Genomic DNA, 13347 nt, shown 5'->3' with positions numbered 1-13347 from the left:
GGGGAAAAAGGGATATAAATAAGAGCAGATTGTAAGGGGAAGTTGGAAAGCGCGCCTTCTCCAGCGACTCCGTCGATTCGCTGTGCCAGTTACGATTCTGCCAATAAAGCCACGTTTTGCTATATTCCGATGTTGGTTGTCTCTCTTCCAAACGAACACAGGGCATAACTTGAGCCCAACATTTGGTGACCCCGACGTGGGGAAGGAGAGACAACACAGGCTGGCGGGTCCGACGGCAGACAACTTGCGGCCGCGTCTTGAATAAGGTCAGGAAGTGCCTGTTATATCTAAGACTTCCACTAGATAGTTAAATTACTGAGTTAGATCTTGTCTGCTGATGGAACCTCATCAACCCCAAATTACCTCGTGAAAGTTCATTCCAGATGCGGAATCGTGACTGGTAAGTACTTATTTTTCTTATCCGTTTTAGCAGGATCCTCCGCCCGTGGAAAAGTCTTCTGAGTGAGGGGAGTTGAGAAACCCGCCGCCCAAAAGGGCATAAAAGTCTCAGAAGTGAGGAGGAGAAAGTGTTCCGTGGTACACCTTAGTGCACGGGGATTTTGACTGCGCCTACCTTAGACCGGTTGTTAAGAGGAGAAATCTCCCACGCGAAGGTCAGGTTTTGAAAGGCGACTGTCCCACATTTTGATCCTCTCTGTGCACTAGGGAGCCATGGAACACTTCAACTTTAAGTTACCAAAACTCAGACACCTGCGTGTTGAACAACCCGGTGTCCCGTGGTGGCGACTGAGCCTAAACCACCGCACTAATCTTACATCGCAGCTATTGTTAGATAATGCCATTATGGACCCCAACAATGTACTTCAGGTACTAGACCAGGCACCCCACCAGAAAGACCACCTTCTAAGTGAGGTTCGACGCACCCTTGTAGACCCCGTTCCCATGGCTAAAATTTTGGATAACCTGGCAGCGAATCCCCAAGCATCTGCCAGAACAGTGATAAAGTTAGGTAATCCGCCCCCTGCCTGGGAGGGAATAAAGCAGGCCCCGCCACACAAATGGAAGACGGAGCTCACAATGAGTCTGACCCCAAAGTGGGAGTCGCGGGATTGGCCTGAGAAGGGATCAATGCAATCAAACTTTCCGCGTGGCATTGGACCTTTAACAACCGTGCCCCTATCGGGCACCGCCCATCCGGCGAGTACAACCGCGGAACTGGGGTTTGTGGCAGTCCATCTCACGTATCCCCCTGATTCAGACTTCACCCAAAAGGAGTCCGCGACTATGGCCCCCGCCACTGTCGCTGCAAATAGACCACGCACTGGAGAGGTGCTCCAGAGCGTCAGACACTCGATCTCCCATAACAATACAGTAAAGGAGGGAGAAAAGAAATTACACATGTTAGAAAAAAGCCTTCAGGCGTGGAGAGACAAAGGATGGTTCCCAGCCCATGACCAACCATTTCTGATCCTCTCCTTGCTGGCTGAATTTCAACTTCGTGTCCTCAATGATATGGAAAACAGACGAGGGGAGGCAAAACGAAAGTTTTTTGGGAAATCCAAGTCCGTAGCCAAATTAGAGGATGAGGATGTGTATCTCAAGGAATTCCTGTCCCGGTTCCAGGCGCATGCGGACAAACCGCCGGGGAACTCCGAGCTCCCGCGCCCCACCCCAAGGGAGTCAGCCACATGTCCAGACCCCGAGATTGACCCCGCAGACCCAGAGTGGATCATAGACCACCAAACTCTTTACCCACCGTTTCCCTCCGGATGGTCTAATGCCTCTCACGCCCCGCATCACATTATCCCAACAACGGCCCCTCCACCATATGCAGAGCCCCCCCAGCCACCCAAAGCAGATCTAGCACCATCAGTCCCGTCAGCCCCACAGGAGAATGTCCAAGCTCCTATGATGGAAATAAAAGGTGGTATTATTGACGTAAAGGACCCCATCCGAGAACATATGCTCACCCTGCTGACGCAGCACAGCCAGCAACTAAAAGAACTCACTGCCCTGACAGAGGAGGAGGCGAGGACTCTCAAGGCCCATGTCGCCCTCCCGAGGGAAGGGGAGGACTGGCCGGACTGGTGCCTGCCCTCCGAACCTCCCCACTCAGAGTCATTCCAGCGCGTCGCCCAGGCTGGCCGACATGCCGCCCTCACGATTCTAGGTGGCAAGGGAGACCCTGAGCTGAGGCGACAGACCGAGCCTCAAGGGCCTCCAGAGGAGGACTCGGTAGTAGTCACAGGGTATGGACTGCATGCCACACTGGTAAAAGGCAGCCCGTCCATAAATCAGACTAACAAACCCGACCCCTTGGAGGACGGGGATAGCACGCCGGGGGATGGTGTCTCCTGGCGGGGTCTACAGGGCCCCCTATTGGCCACACAGGGAGGGGGGGTAAAGTATGTCCCCTGGGCCCGTACTGATCTGGACACGTTAATAAAAAAGCTGCCGCCACTAACAAATGGGGCGGCGGCGTGGATACGGACCTTTGAGAGGGAGACCTGCCAGGACCGCTTAGCCCTAGCCGATATACGTACCATATTGCTGAAGGTAAGGGCGGAAGAGGCACTGAGCCGAGCACAGAAGCTGGCAAAGTGCTCCCGCGCAGATGAGTCATCCCTATTTGACCCGTTTAGGAACCGGTTTTGGGACTCCCTCCCTAAAATCTGCCCACTATCCCCACTAAAATCTGCACAGACAATGGCACCCACTTTAAAAACGAACACTTGGCCAGAGTAGAGGGCGTTCTAGGGATAACCCTTCGGTTCGGCAGTGTCTACCACCCGGAAAGCCAGGGCCTAGTGGAAAGAGCAAATCGAACCATAAAAGACAAAATTGCAAAAGTAATGGCAGGCACCCAGCTCACTTGGGTGGAGTCTCTCCCCCTGGCTCTGATGTCCATGCGGCAAGAAAAGAATGGGGAAACCTTTCTAACACCACACGAGATACTGACAGGGCGCTCCATGCCCGGACCGCGCACATCGCCACGGGGGGAGGAAAACTGGGAGACAATGAATCAGGACATGACCCACTACATGAGAGTCCTGGGCCAGATGGTGAGGCTCATAGCTAAACAAGTCAGGAATGCCCACCCTGAGGATGCAGCCCCCGAGCTGCCGCTAAAAATAGGAGATGAGGTCTACCTGCGGCAACCAGGGCGCTCCTCCTGGAGCGAGCAGCGATGGCATGGCCCGTACCCTGTTACAGAAATTTCAAACAATACACTCAAGGTGGGAAGGGAGGGGGACAATAACTGGCACCATTTCTCGCACTGCTCCAGGACAAAGAAAGGAAGACCGATTGATCCCGACTCCGACATAGAGGAGGAGGAAGCTGAGGAGGATGACGCCATGGAAAACCCTGATATGGGTAGGAGTGATGCTCCTAGGTAAGGCGCCGATAGCCGAAGCGAACGATACAGGCCCGGACGGATCACTGACCAAGGGTTTGACTAAATTGCGGTCCCTGGCCAATGAGCTAAAGCAACAATCGGGAGTCAATAACCCAGTGCTGGATTGGTTGAACCATACGTTTGGGAAATGGGGGGTCCTACTTGGACAGTTGGCTCTAGGACTGTCTATTTCAATTGCTATCTTTATCACGTGTGGTTGTTGTTGCATACCCTGTATCAGGACCCTAGCTGTCCGAACTACAGATCGAGCCTTGACTGGAAAGGATGGACCTCCACCGGCGTACCAGGCACCCTTGTTCCCGGTGGAAGGGGAGATCGAGGCCCTCCCGAAAGCGGACGCACTATGGGAGAACACGGACTGGAATGGGCCATGCCAAGGAGGAAATTGAGAGTTGCTTTTGAATAAGTCTTCTGAAATGTTGCATGCTACTTGTATAAATTGCGTATGTTTAGGGAACCCCTACCCATATTTTGTGACCCTAGGTCGGACAAATCAGGATATGCAAAGAGTGAGGACACGCCAAAGAGTGCCGGGGGACGCTCACCTCCCTGCCTGATCCCGACAGCCGCGGAAAAGCTTGTAAGGGTTGTGGCCTCTGGGAGGCCAAGGGAGGGAGTGTTAGGGTTAATGTTAGGGTTAATTCGAGACCGCCATTTCAGGTCAGGAGTGGCTCACGTAATAGTAGGAGGCCGGAATGCAAGGGAGGGGGGAGTGAAACTGGGGACCCCGCTACACCGAAACTACTAGTGTCACGCGATTCAGTAAACAAAAGAAACAGGTAACTCGTGAGCGTATGGCTGTGGGCCAATAAGATGGACACAAGTGCCCGATATTACCTAATATGTAGCGGGGGGTTGTGCTGGGGGGAAAAAGGGATATAAATAAGAGCAGATTGTAAGGGGAAGTTGGAAAGCGCGCCTTCTCCAGCGACTCCGTCGATTCGCTGTGCCAGTTACGATTCTGCCAATAAAGCCACGTTTTGCTATATTCTGATGTTGGTTGTCTCTCTTCCAAACGAACACAGGGCATAACTTGAGCCCAACAGTACATTGACCTTTATAAAGCGGAACAATGAGTACAGGATTTGGAAAGTTATACTGAAGTTGTACAAGACATTTTGGATGTGGACTTGGGCTACAGACCTTCTTTACTGTAAATAGTTTTTTGTATTCTGTGTTTTTCACCCACTTTCTCTCATTTTTTTGCGTGCGGGGGTGGGGGCCTGTTCCATTTTTGTCTTTTTTTATGTGGGGAGGGGGATCTGTGGGTTGACAATCCTGCTGCCATTCTTTTTTCTTTCTTAGCTTTGTGGCTATCCAGAGAAGAAGAATTTTGGAGTTGTACACTTTGATTATAAATGAACCTTTGAACATAGGTGAGGCTGAATTTAGCATATTGTCTTCAGTTATGGTTACCTACCTACAGGAAAAGATACCAATAAGCTTGAAAGAGTGAAACGTGTTGCTGGATCTGAGTTATATGGAAAAGTGTAAGATGTTAGGATTTTATTCCCTGGACCACTGGAGAATGAGGGGAAATCTTGTAGCCATATACAAAATTATGAAGAGTATAGAGAGAGTAAATACAAGCAGGCTTTTCCCCTGAAGTTAGGTAAGACTGGAACCAGAGGTCATAGTTTTAAGGTGAAAGGTGAAATGTTGAGGTGGAGACTTCTTCACTCAGATACAAGTGAGGAACAAGCTGTCAGTAGAAATGGTTCAATTGTAACATTTAAGATGTGTTTGGATAGGTACATGGATGTGAGGGATTTGGAGGGATATGATAGATAGATAGATAGATAGATACTTTATTCATCCCCATGGGGAAATTCAACTTTTTTCCAATGTCCCATACACTTGTTGTAGCAAAACTAATTACATACAATACTTAACTCAGTAAAAAAATATGATATGCATCTAAATCACTATCTCAAAAAGCATTAATAATAGCTTTTAAAAAGTTCTTAAGTCCTGGCGGTAGAATTGTAAAGCCTAATGGCATTGGGGAGTATTGACCTCTTCATCCTGTCTGAGGAGCATTGCATCGATAGTAACCTGTCGCTGAAACTGCTTCTCTGTCTCTGGATGGTGCTATGTAGAGGATGTTCAGAGATATAGTCTTGGTGCAGGTAGATAATCAGATCAGCATGGACTGGATTTGCTGAAGAACCTGTTTCTGTGCTGAGGTATTCTGTGACTAATTCCAGGACTTCCACCTTCCCTGCATTCTCACAGAAATTGATTGTCTTGGGAGCATACTTGTGGTTGCTTTATCTTTCTATATGAGCAGACAATCTCTTTCCCCTATTCTTTCTGGTGTCTTTATCTTGTAAATAGGTGCACTATCCTTGCTTCATTAGCTATCTCATTGCCTGCTTAATTTGAGGAATAGGTCAATGAAATATTTTCTTTATACATCCATCTGCACTGTGCTGATAGATAATTCCATGTACTGAAAACACTGCTATAGTCCAGTGAAGAGAGGCTATCTTTTAAATAACGTTCTAGTAGACTCTTTGCCCTTTATTTATATGACTGACCTACATTGGTCAGTTGCACAAACTAAGCTTGGTGGGGAAAAAACATGTTTTGATTTGCTTTGACATGCAAGCTAACCTTACATATTATAATGTGCTTTCGGTCAATTATTGATGACACACAGAGTGAATGAGTTCTGCTGAAGACTACGTTTTTTGTGATGATGCGGATGGAGACCTCAAGAGGAAGCCAAGATGAATTATCCATTTCACACTTCTGAATGAATGTGGTTTGCAAATATCTCAACCTTATCATTTGAATCATAGTTTGGGCGACGCCATTGTTGAGAATGGGGTGTTCTTGGAACCCTAATTGGCTGTTTAATGGTCCAGTGACTGTGGAAGGACTGCAGAGCTTTGTTCTCATCAGTAACTCATGAAATTGCTCAGCTCCATAATTTCATGCTGTTTCTACTGTTTAGCATGCATGTAACCATGAGCGGCAGCTTCACTAGGCAAAGACCTCATCATTTTATCATTATGTCTGGTCTTCAATCTTTCTTAATCCGAAGTTTATCCCTTGACTTGACAGTAATGACATACTGATGGATATGCTGGGTCGTAAGATTACACAATGAACTGTGTACATTATATTCTATACTCCTGCTGCTGCTGATACTCCATAGAACATAAGAAGTATACAAAATTATGGAAGGCATAGACAGGGTAAAAGTATGCAAAATTATGAGGGGTATAGACAGGGTAAAAGTACAAAATTATGAAAGGTAGAGGCAGGGTAAAGGTATACAATATTATGAGGGGCATAGACAAGGTGGCTTTATCAACTAAGTTTGGGTGAGATTAGAACTAGAGGTCATGGGTTAAGGATGAAAGGTGAAATGTTCAAGGGAAACACAACGGGATATTTCCTTCACTCAGAAGATGTTGAGAGAGCTGTCAGTGGAAGTGCCGGGTGTGGCTCCAATTTCACAGTTTAAGAGAAGTTTGAATAAATGCGTGGATGAGAAGGTGAAAAGGTGCAGATCGATGGGACTAGGCAGAATAAGTTTGGCATAGACTAGATGGGTCAAAGGGCCTGTTTCTGATCTGTTCAGTGTCCATCACATGTAGCTGAATGGTGCCATCTGTTACGTATTCAGGCAACAATAAATATACGTGAGTTAGGCAAGGGTTTTTATAACAAATAACATGTTTATTAAACACTGAAAACAAACCCCCCAAAAGTAAACAAACACTAACGTAACCGGAAATCAGCTGCTGTGCGGCAGCTTAAACAGTTCTTAAAGCGATGCAGCTCAAACAGTTCTTAAAGCGATGTTGCAAAAACAGTTCTTAAAAGTGGTATTGCCAAAAGTTCAAAATGCTCACAGTCCATTTAAAAGAAGAGACTTTTTAAGGCGATTTAAATTCTCTTCCAAGTCGTTTTTCTTCAGTTTCCAAAGTCGAACTCTTCCCACGAAGAATTTTATGAAACGTAACGGCTTAAAGGCACTGACCTTTCCTTTATCACACTGTCCTCAATCTTCTGCTATCCCGCAGAGATTAACACGAGAACAGTCAATGAATTCCTTTTGAATAAGGATCAAATAAGGTCGAACCTGTTTCACCGTCGAAATTCGATTCTCCTCGATCTTTAACTCCCGATCTCCGATCTTCACTCTCCACTGATTCTTAACCAACAGTATTGTAAAGAAACTGCTGGCAATGACCTTTTAAACTTTAGGCATTAGATAAAACTTCATCTTTCAACTAAACTGCGTCATAACATTAAATCACGCAGTGGCATGAAGTCAACATGGCAAATCCAGCCACGAACTGCCCCACCTCACAGGGTGGGGTCTTCCTTTTATAACCTGTAAAAAAAACCTGTCACATGACCTCTACTGGCGGGAAAATGACGTCACTCCATCATCACAAGACCATTACCTCAAGTCCAGTATAGTTTCAACCCCAGTCACGTGACAAGGGTACCACTGTCACGTGTCACGGGTACGTAACACATCACATAATATAATGGAAGATACCCTCCACGTTAAATCAGAACCTTTTCTCCATGAGAATCATATGGCTGTCACTTGGGCCAATGTTGTCCTGGACCAATGAATTGGAGCAGATTCAGTAAATAGAATAGTGGGTACTGTACATGGTCAGGTAAGCTTAGCTCCTGCATTGGATCACTCATTAGCTGCCACAACACAGTCAGGTAGCTAAGTCCTTTCCACAGCCAATACAGTTGGTAGAGATGCTAACAAACCATTCTTGGTGATGGACATTGAAATCTGCAGTGAAGGTTTTGTTTCTTTCAGTGATCATCCCCCAGGTGTTGTTCTGCATCTTTTTGGTTGAGGGACGACAATAGATGGTTATCAGTTGAAGATTTTCTTTCTCATGCTTGACTTGATGCTATGAGACTTCATGGGCTTTGCCCTAGTGCTGAGTGCTCTCTCTTGCCTCTATACTACTGTGCTGATAGGGCAGAATGTACAGAAAGGTTGTGATGGAGGGATCTGTAATCTTGCCAGTATGCTATGATTGTGTGAATGTGACTATTCTGTGAATGCAAGCTATTACTTGATTTATATTTGGGATGCGTCTGCTAAGTTAGGTAGCAGTTCTCTGATGTTTGTGAAGAGGACTTTAATGTTACCTGTGCTGAGAGTGACTTTGTTGTGTCCCCGTTCTGTGACTAGTGTACTGTTCAACTTTTAGCATAGTGGTTACAATAATACTGTTGCAATGCCCTGGGTTCAATTCCGCAGCAAAGCAAAAACATAAGGGATTCTGTAGCTGCTGGGAATCCAAAGCAACACACACAAAATGCTGGAGGTACTTAACAGCTAACATAGCATCTATGGAGAGGAATAAAGAGTCAACGTTTTAGGCTGAGACATTTCATCAGACCCCTGCCGCTGTCTGTAAGGAGTTCATATGTTCTCCCTTTTACTAGTTGGGCTTCCTCTTGTTGCTTTGGTTTCCTCCCACTTTCCAAAAATGAACAGATTAGTGGATTAATTAGCCACATGGATCTAACTGGGTGGTGTGGGCTTGTTGGGGCGGAGGGGCCTCCAACTGTGCAGTCTCTTTAAGTTAATCAATCAATCAATCAATCAATCAATTCTTCTTCTGCTTAAGCATAACTGGACAATATGGAGTAGGTCTAGTCACCTACAGTCAGACATCTTTTTCCTAGGAGAGGGGCTTGTAACCAGGTACATTTTTATAACAGCACACTAGTTTTTTGTGTCATTGTTATCATGACTAATATTTTCGTCCCTCCAATCTCCAGATTATTTACTGAATTTAAGCTTCACACCCACACTTTGAACTTGGATTACTAGTGTGGCTACTAAAAGACCAACACACCCTTATGAGATTGGAGTTTATGTTTTGCCTTTGGGAGGAGGATGATGAAATATTGGACAATGAAATACTGGAAATAGGAGCTTCAGGAACCTCACCTAAGAATCTGTATGATCATTTCCACAGTATGGTGGTAAATAGTACTTAGATCCTCTGAATTTAGAGAGTGTACTCAGTATTTTCCAGTGTTTGCTTATCATTTGCAAAGTCAGTTCTGTCCTTGTCCGAAGTTCTCAAACAAAGATGAGAATGATCTTGCTGCACACACAGAATGTTGGAGGAACTCAGCAGGCCAGGTAGCATCTATGGAAAAGAATAAACAGTCGGTATTTTAGAGTGAGACCCTTCAATGATCTTGCTGTTTTGGCACCACTGTTAAAACTTAATGAGGGGTCACTGGATAGCCTATATCCATGCATTAACATCAGCTGAATGCTAACAGTTACAGCGGCAGTGAGGGTGGGTAGAGCTCTAGATAGGAATCACTGATGTCCAGACTCCTCAACAGTTTGTGGAGTTTCAACTCCATACTGTGTTTTATTGGCACTGGTAGCTTTCCTGCCAAGAAGTCATCCCAATGAGAGTTTTAGCGACCCAAGTCAATGCTTCTTCCTGCAGCGAGCAACATGGAGATTAAGTGTAAATATCAAGATTTGTTCAAGTGGCAAATTGTAGATTTACCAGTTGCAGTCAGCTGACTAATGAATGTCATTTCACCAGGATTTGATCACTCCCATAAATAACCTCACTTAATATACATACAATTACTCTATGTACTGTACATAGGCCAATCTTATGTATTTATATGCTTTTTACTGTGTTGTTTATTGAATCTTGAAACTTGAATGCTTGTTAACATAATAATGACAGTGGGAAACAATGAGTGAGAAGGAAATAAAATCTCACAGAAATATTCCTCTTTGCCAAATGCAATATCATCATTTTAGAACCTGCTGCAGTTTCCGCTCGCTAACACGTGCCCTGTAATTCAGAAGTCATCAATATTCTGTTTATGAGTTAGAGAAAAGAGAATCTACATGGACAAATATATAATGGCCATTATGCTGCCAGCTTCCTTATTAATTTAGAATGACTCTAACCTTTCCCGTATTATCCTAATCATTATAAATTAAAGTTTTCGACTGGTCTCAGTTGCTATCATTTATGCTGCATGTCTTTGAGAGAAAAAGAGGACACGGAGAGATGCCAACCTGTAACACGCATGAATAAAATAAATAAATGTGTCTTATTTCCATAGCGATAATTTGAAAATAAACACATGAACAATTTTAACAGGTTAGATTCATAACTTGACGATTAGTTCAAAAAGTTGTAAAACCAGTGATTCCTTCTCTGCACTGCTAAAAAGAAAAATCTACAGTGTGGTCTGACCAGTGCTTGATAAAGCTGAACATTACATCCTTGTTTTTATATTCTAGTTCTCTCAAAATGTATGCTAATATTACCTACTCAACTTGCAAGTTAATCTTTAGAGAATCCTGCACAAGGACTCCCAAGTCTCTTTGTGCCTCAGATTTTTGAATTTTCTCTCTATTTAGAAGACAGACAATCCTTTTATTTCTTCTAACAAAGTGCGAGACCATACACTTCCAGTATTCCTTCTGCCACTTAGCCTATTCTCCTAATCTGTCTTCTGTAGATGCCATGCTTCCCTCAACATTACCTGCCCCTCCACATATTTTTGTATCATCCGCAAACCTGGCCACAACACCATCAATTCTGTTATCCAGATCACTGACATTTAACATGATGAGAAGCAGTCCCACACTGACCACTGTGGAACATCAATAGTTACCGGCAACCAATGAAAATTGGCCCTCTTTATTCCTCTTTATTGTCTCCTGCCAGTCATCCTTTCTTCTATCCATGTTAGTATCATTCTGATTGTGATACTGATTATGATTCTGATCAACATTCAGAATCAAAGTTACTTGTCATCAATATACATTTGTCATCTGGAATTCAGCTTATTTTTATTTATATTTGGACATTTATGTGCTCCTGGTGGATCCTAAACTGGAGGTGGGTGAAGAAAGTTATTGGTAAATGCTGTTGGGCAGCACTGTCAAAATGATTCTGACTGAGAACTGAGACTGCATGATAGGAATAAGCAACTAGCAGTCTGCTGACATGGATTTGTCTTTCATTTTGTACACACATCTTCACTTGTTCATTCATTATGTATGAGGTGTTGTATGATGCTGGAGATCATGGTCCTTCCACGACCTTGATTGTTCTTGGCAAATTTTATCAACAGAAATGGTTTGCCATTGCCTTCTTCTGAGCAGTGTCTTTATAAGGTGGGTGATCCCAGCTATTATAAATATTCTTCAGAGATTGTCTGCCTGGTGTCAGTGGTTGCATAACCAGGACTTGTGATATGTACCAGTGGCTCATATGATCATCCACCACCTGCTTCTGTGGCTTAACATGACTCTGATCAGCAAGGCTACACCTTGCCCAAGGGTTACCTGGAGGCTAGTAGAGGGAAGGAACATCTTATACCTCCTTTGTTAGAGATGTATCTCCACACTGCCAGCCTGTTCACATCTTACCAATGTAACTTTCCATGCTGTGGTGTTACCTTTGCACTGGAAGAGGTTGGCTAGGAACAAAGGTAGTTCTAGAACACAATTGCTCAACTTCTCACTCGTGAGCATAATGTTGGGAAGTGGATCTTTGCACCTTTGCTTATAATTGAGAAAATAATATTGATTGGACATGTCCTATATTTTCTGGGAAGGTTGTACCTGTTCAATTCTCTGCAATGCCTAGAAAATAGTATTGTTTTACACATACGAATGCAGCTTGGTTAGAGGCATGGCTTTTTCCGAAGATAGGATTTAGGCACTACAAATACAGGATTTTGTAAACACAAGAGATATGGCAGATGCTGCAAATCCAGAAAAGCACATGCAAAATGCTGGAGGAACTCAGCAGGTCAGGAAGCATCCATGGAAAGGAATAAAAAGTTGACATTTTGGCCGACACTCTTCATTAGGACTCTGAGGAGGACAACATACTCTTGAGGACATTGTTCTGTCTGTTTCTCTCAACCATTTCCTTTGGTGACGTAGAAAAAATATACAGTTGATTCAGATGTAGTTTCTGTGATGGTGGGATGAACCAAATGGTATTTTCAAGTCCCGTTTCTCTCATTTATTCTTAATGAAGCTGACAAAATAACATGAGAAATTAATTGTTAACATTATAGATCCAGCAGCCAAGTGTAGTTTGCATTTCTTATTGGATATTATCTTTAGGAGTTCAATCTCTACTACTTTGATCTTGGACTAAAGAACAAAGAACAATGGGGGAAGAATAAAAATATAGAAAATTATACATTCTATCAGGAAATTCTGACATGAAAAGCAATTTCACAAGCTGCAATTACAGTATCTCTCCAGAACAGAAAAGGTTAAGGGGATATTTATTTTGGAGATATTTCAATTATTTTAATAACAGTAATGAAGACATTAATAATCCTTACCCTAAGGCAGTCTGGTTACTATCCAAGAATTTTATAGGGAAAAAGGCCAGTTGATTGGCAATATCATAATGATACCTTCCATACTTCCCCTGAGTCAGGATCTTTTAGATTAGAAAACTGTGCATAACCGTGTTAATTAAGAAACATAATGGAGAGAATCCAGAAAATTATAGCCACTTCATTTAATTTCAATCATCAGGAAATTACTCAGTCCATAATTAAGGATAAAATGAATGAACATGTCAAAAATTTTCAGTTGGCCTTGTCAAGGAATGATATTTGTAACAATGATGATTGAGTGGTGTTAAAATAATACATAAGTAATTGGAGTGGAAATGTCTATGGATGTTATTTATAAGGACTTTCAGAGACATTTAATGAAGTTCCTGTTTAGAGACAGTTAGGTAATAATGTGATTAACTATGGTTAGCCAAATGGTTAAGTGAGTGAGGCAGAGAGTAGAGACAGGGAGGTACAAAACATCCTGAAGACAGGTCTGCACAAAATGTTGACTGTCTATTCATTTCCACAGATGCTGCCTGACTTTGGTCATTTCGTTGGTCAATTCTAGTGTGTGTAAACCTCATTTCCTCATCCCT

General features: G+C 43.7%; 1 long non-coding RNA gene across 1 annotated transcript; it reads left to right on the top strand.

Moving 5' to 3' along the window:
- Positions 1-289: 289 nt before the first annotated feature.
- Positions 290-4367, top strand: LOC140724529 (uncharacterized). The gene is made up of 2 exons (XR_012098147.1): positions 290-400; positions 3248-4367. It is a non-coding gene; the product is annotated as an uncharacterized lncRNA (long non-coding RNA).
- The last annotated feature ends 8980 nt before the right edge of the window (positions 4368-13347 follow it).

This window comes from Hemitrygon akajei, chromosome 1, assembly GCF_048418815.1.
Source record: "Hemitrygon akajei chromosome 1, sHemAka1.3, whole genome shotgun sequence".
Classification (NCBI taxonomy): Eukaryota; Metazoa; Chordata; class Chondrichthyes; order Myliobatiformes; family Dasyatidae; genus Hemitrygon; species Hemitrygon akajei.
Note: the sequence above shows the minus strand (reverse complement) of the source record. Positions and strands in the feature narration are given on the sequence as shown.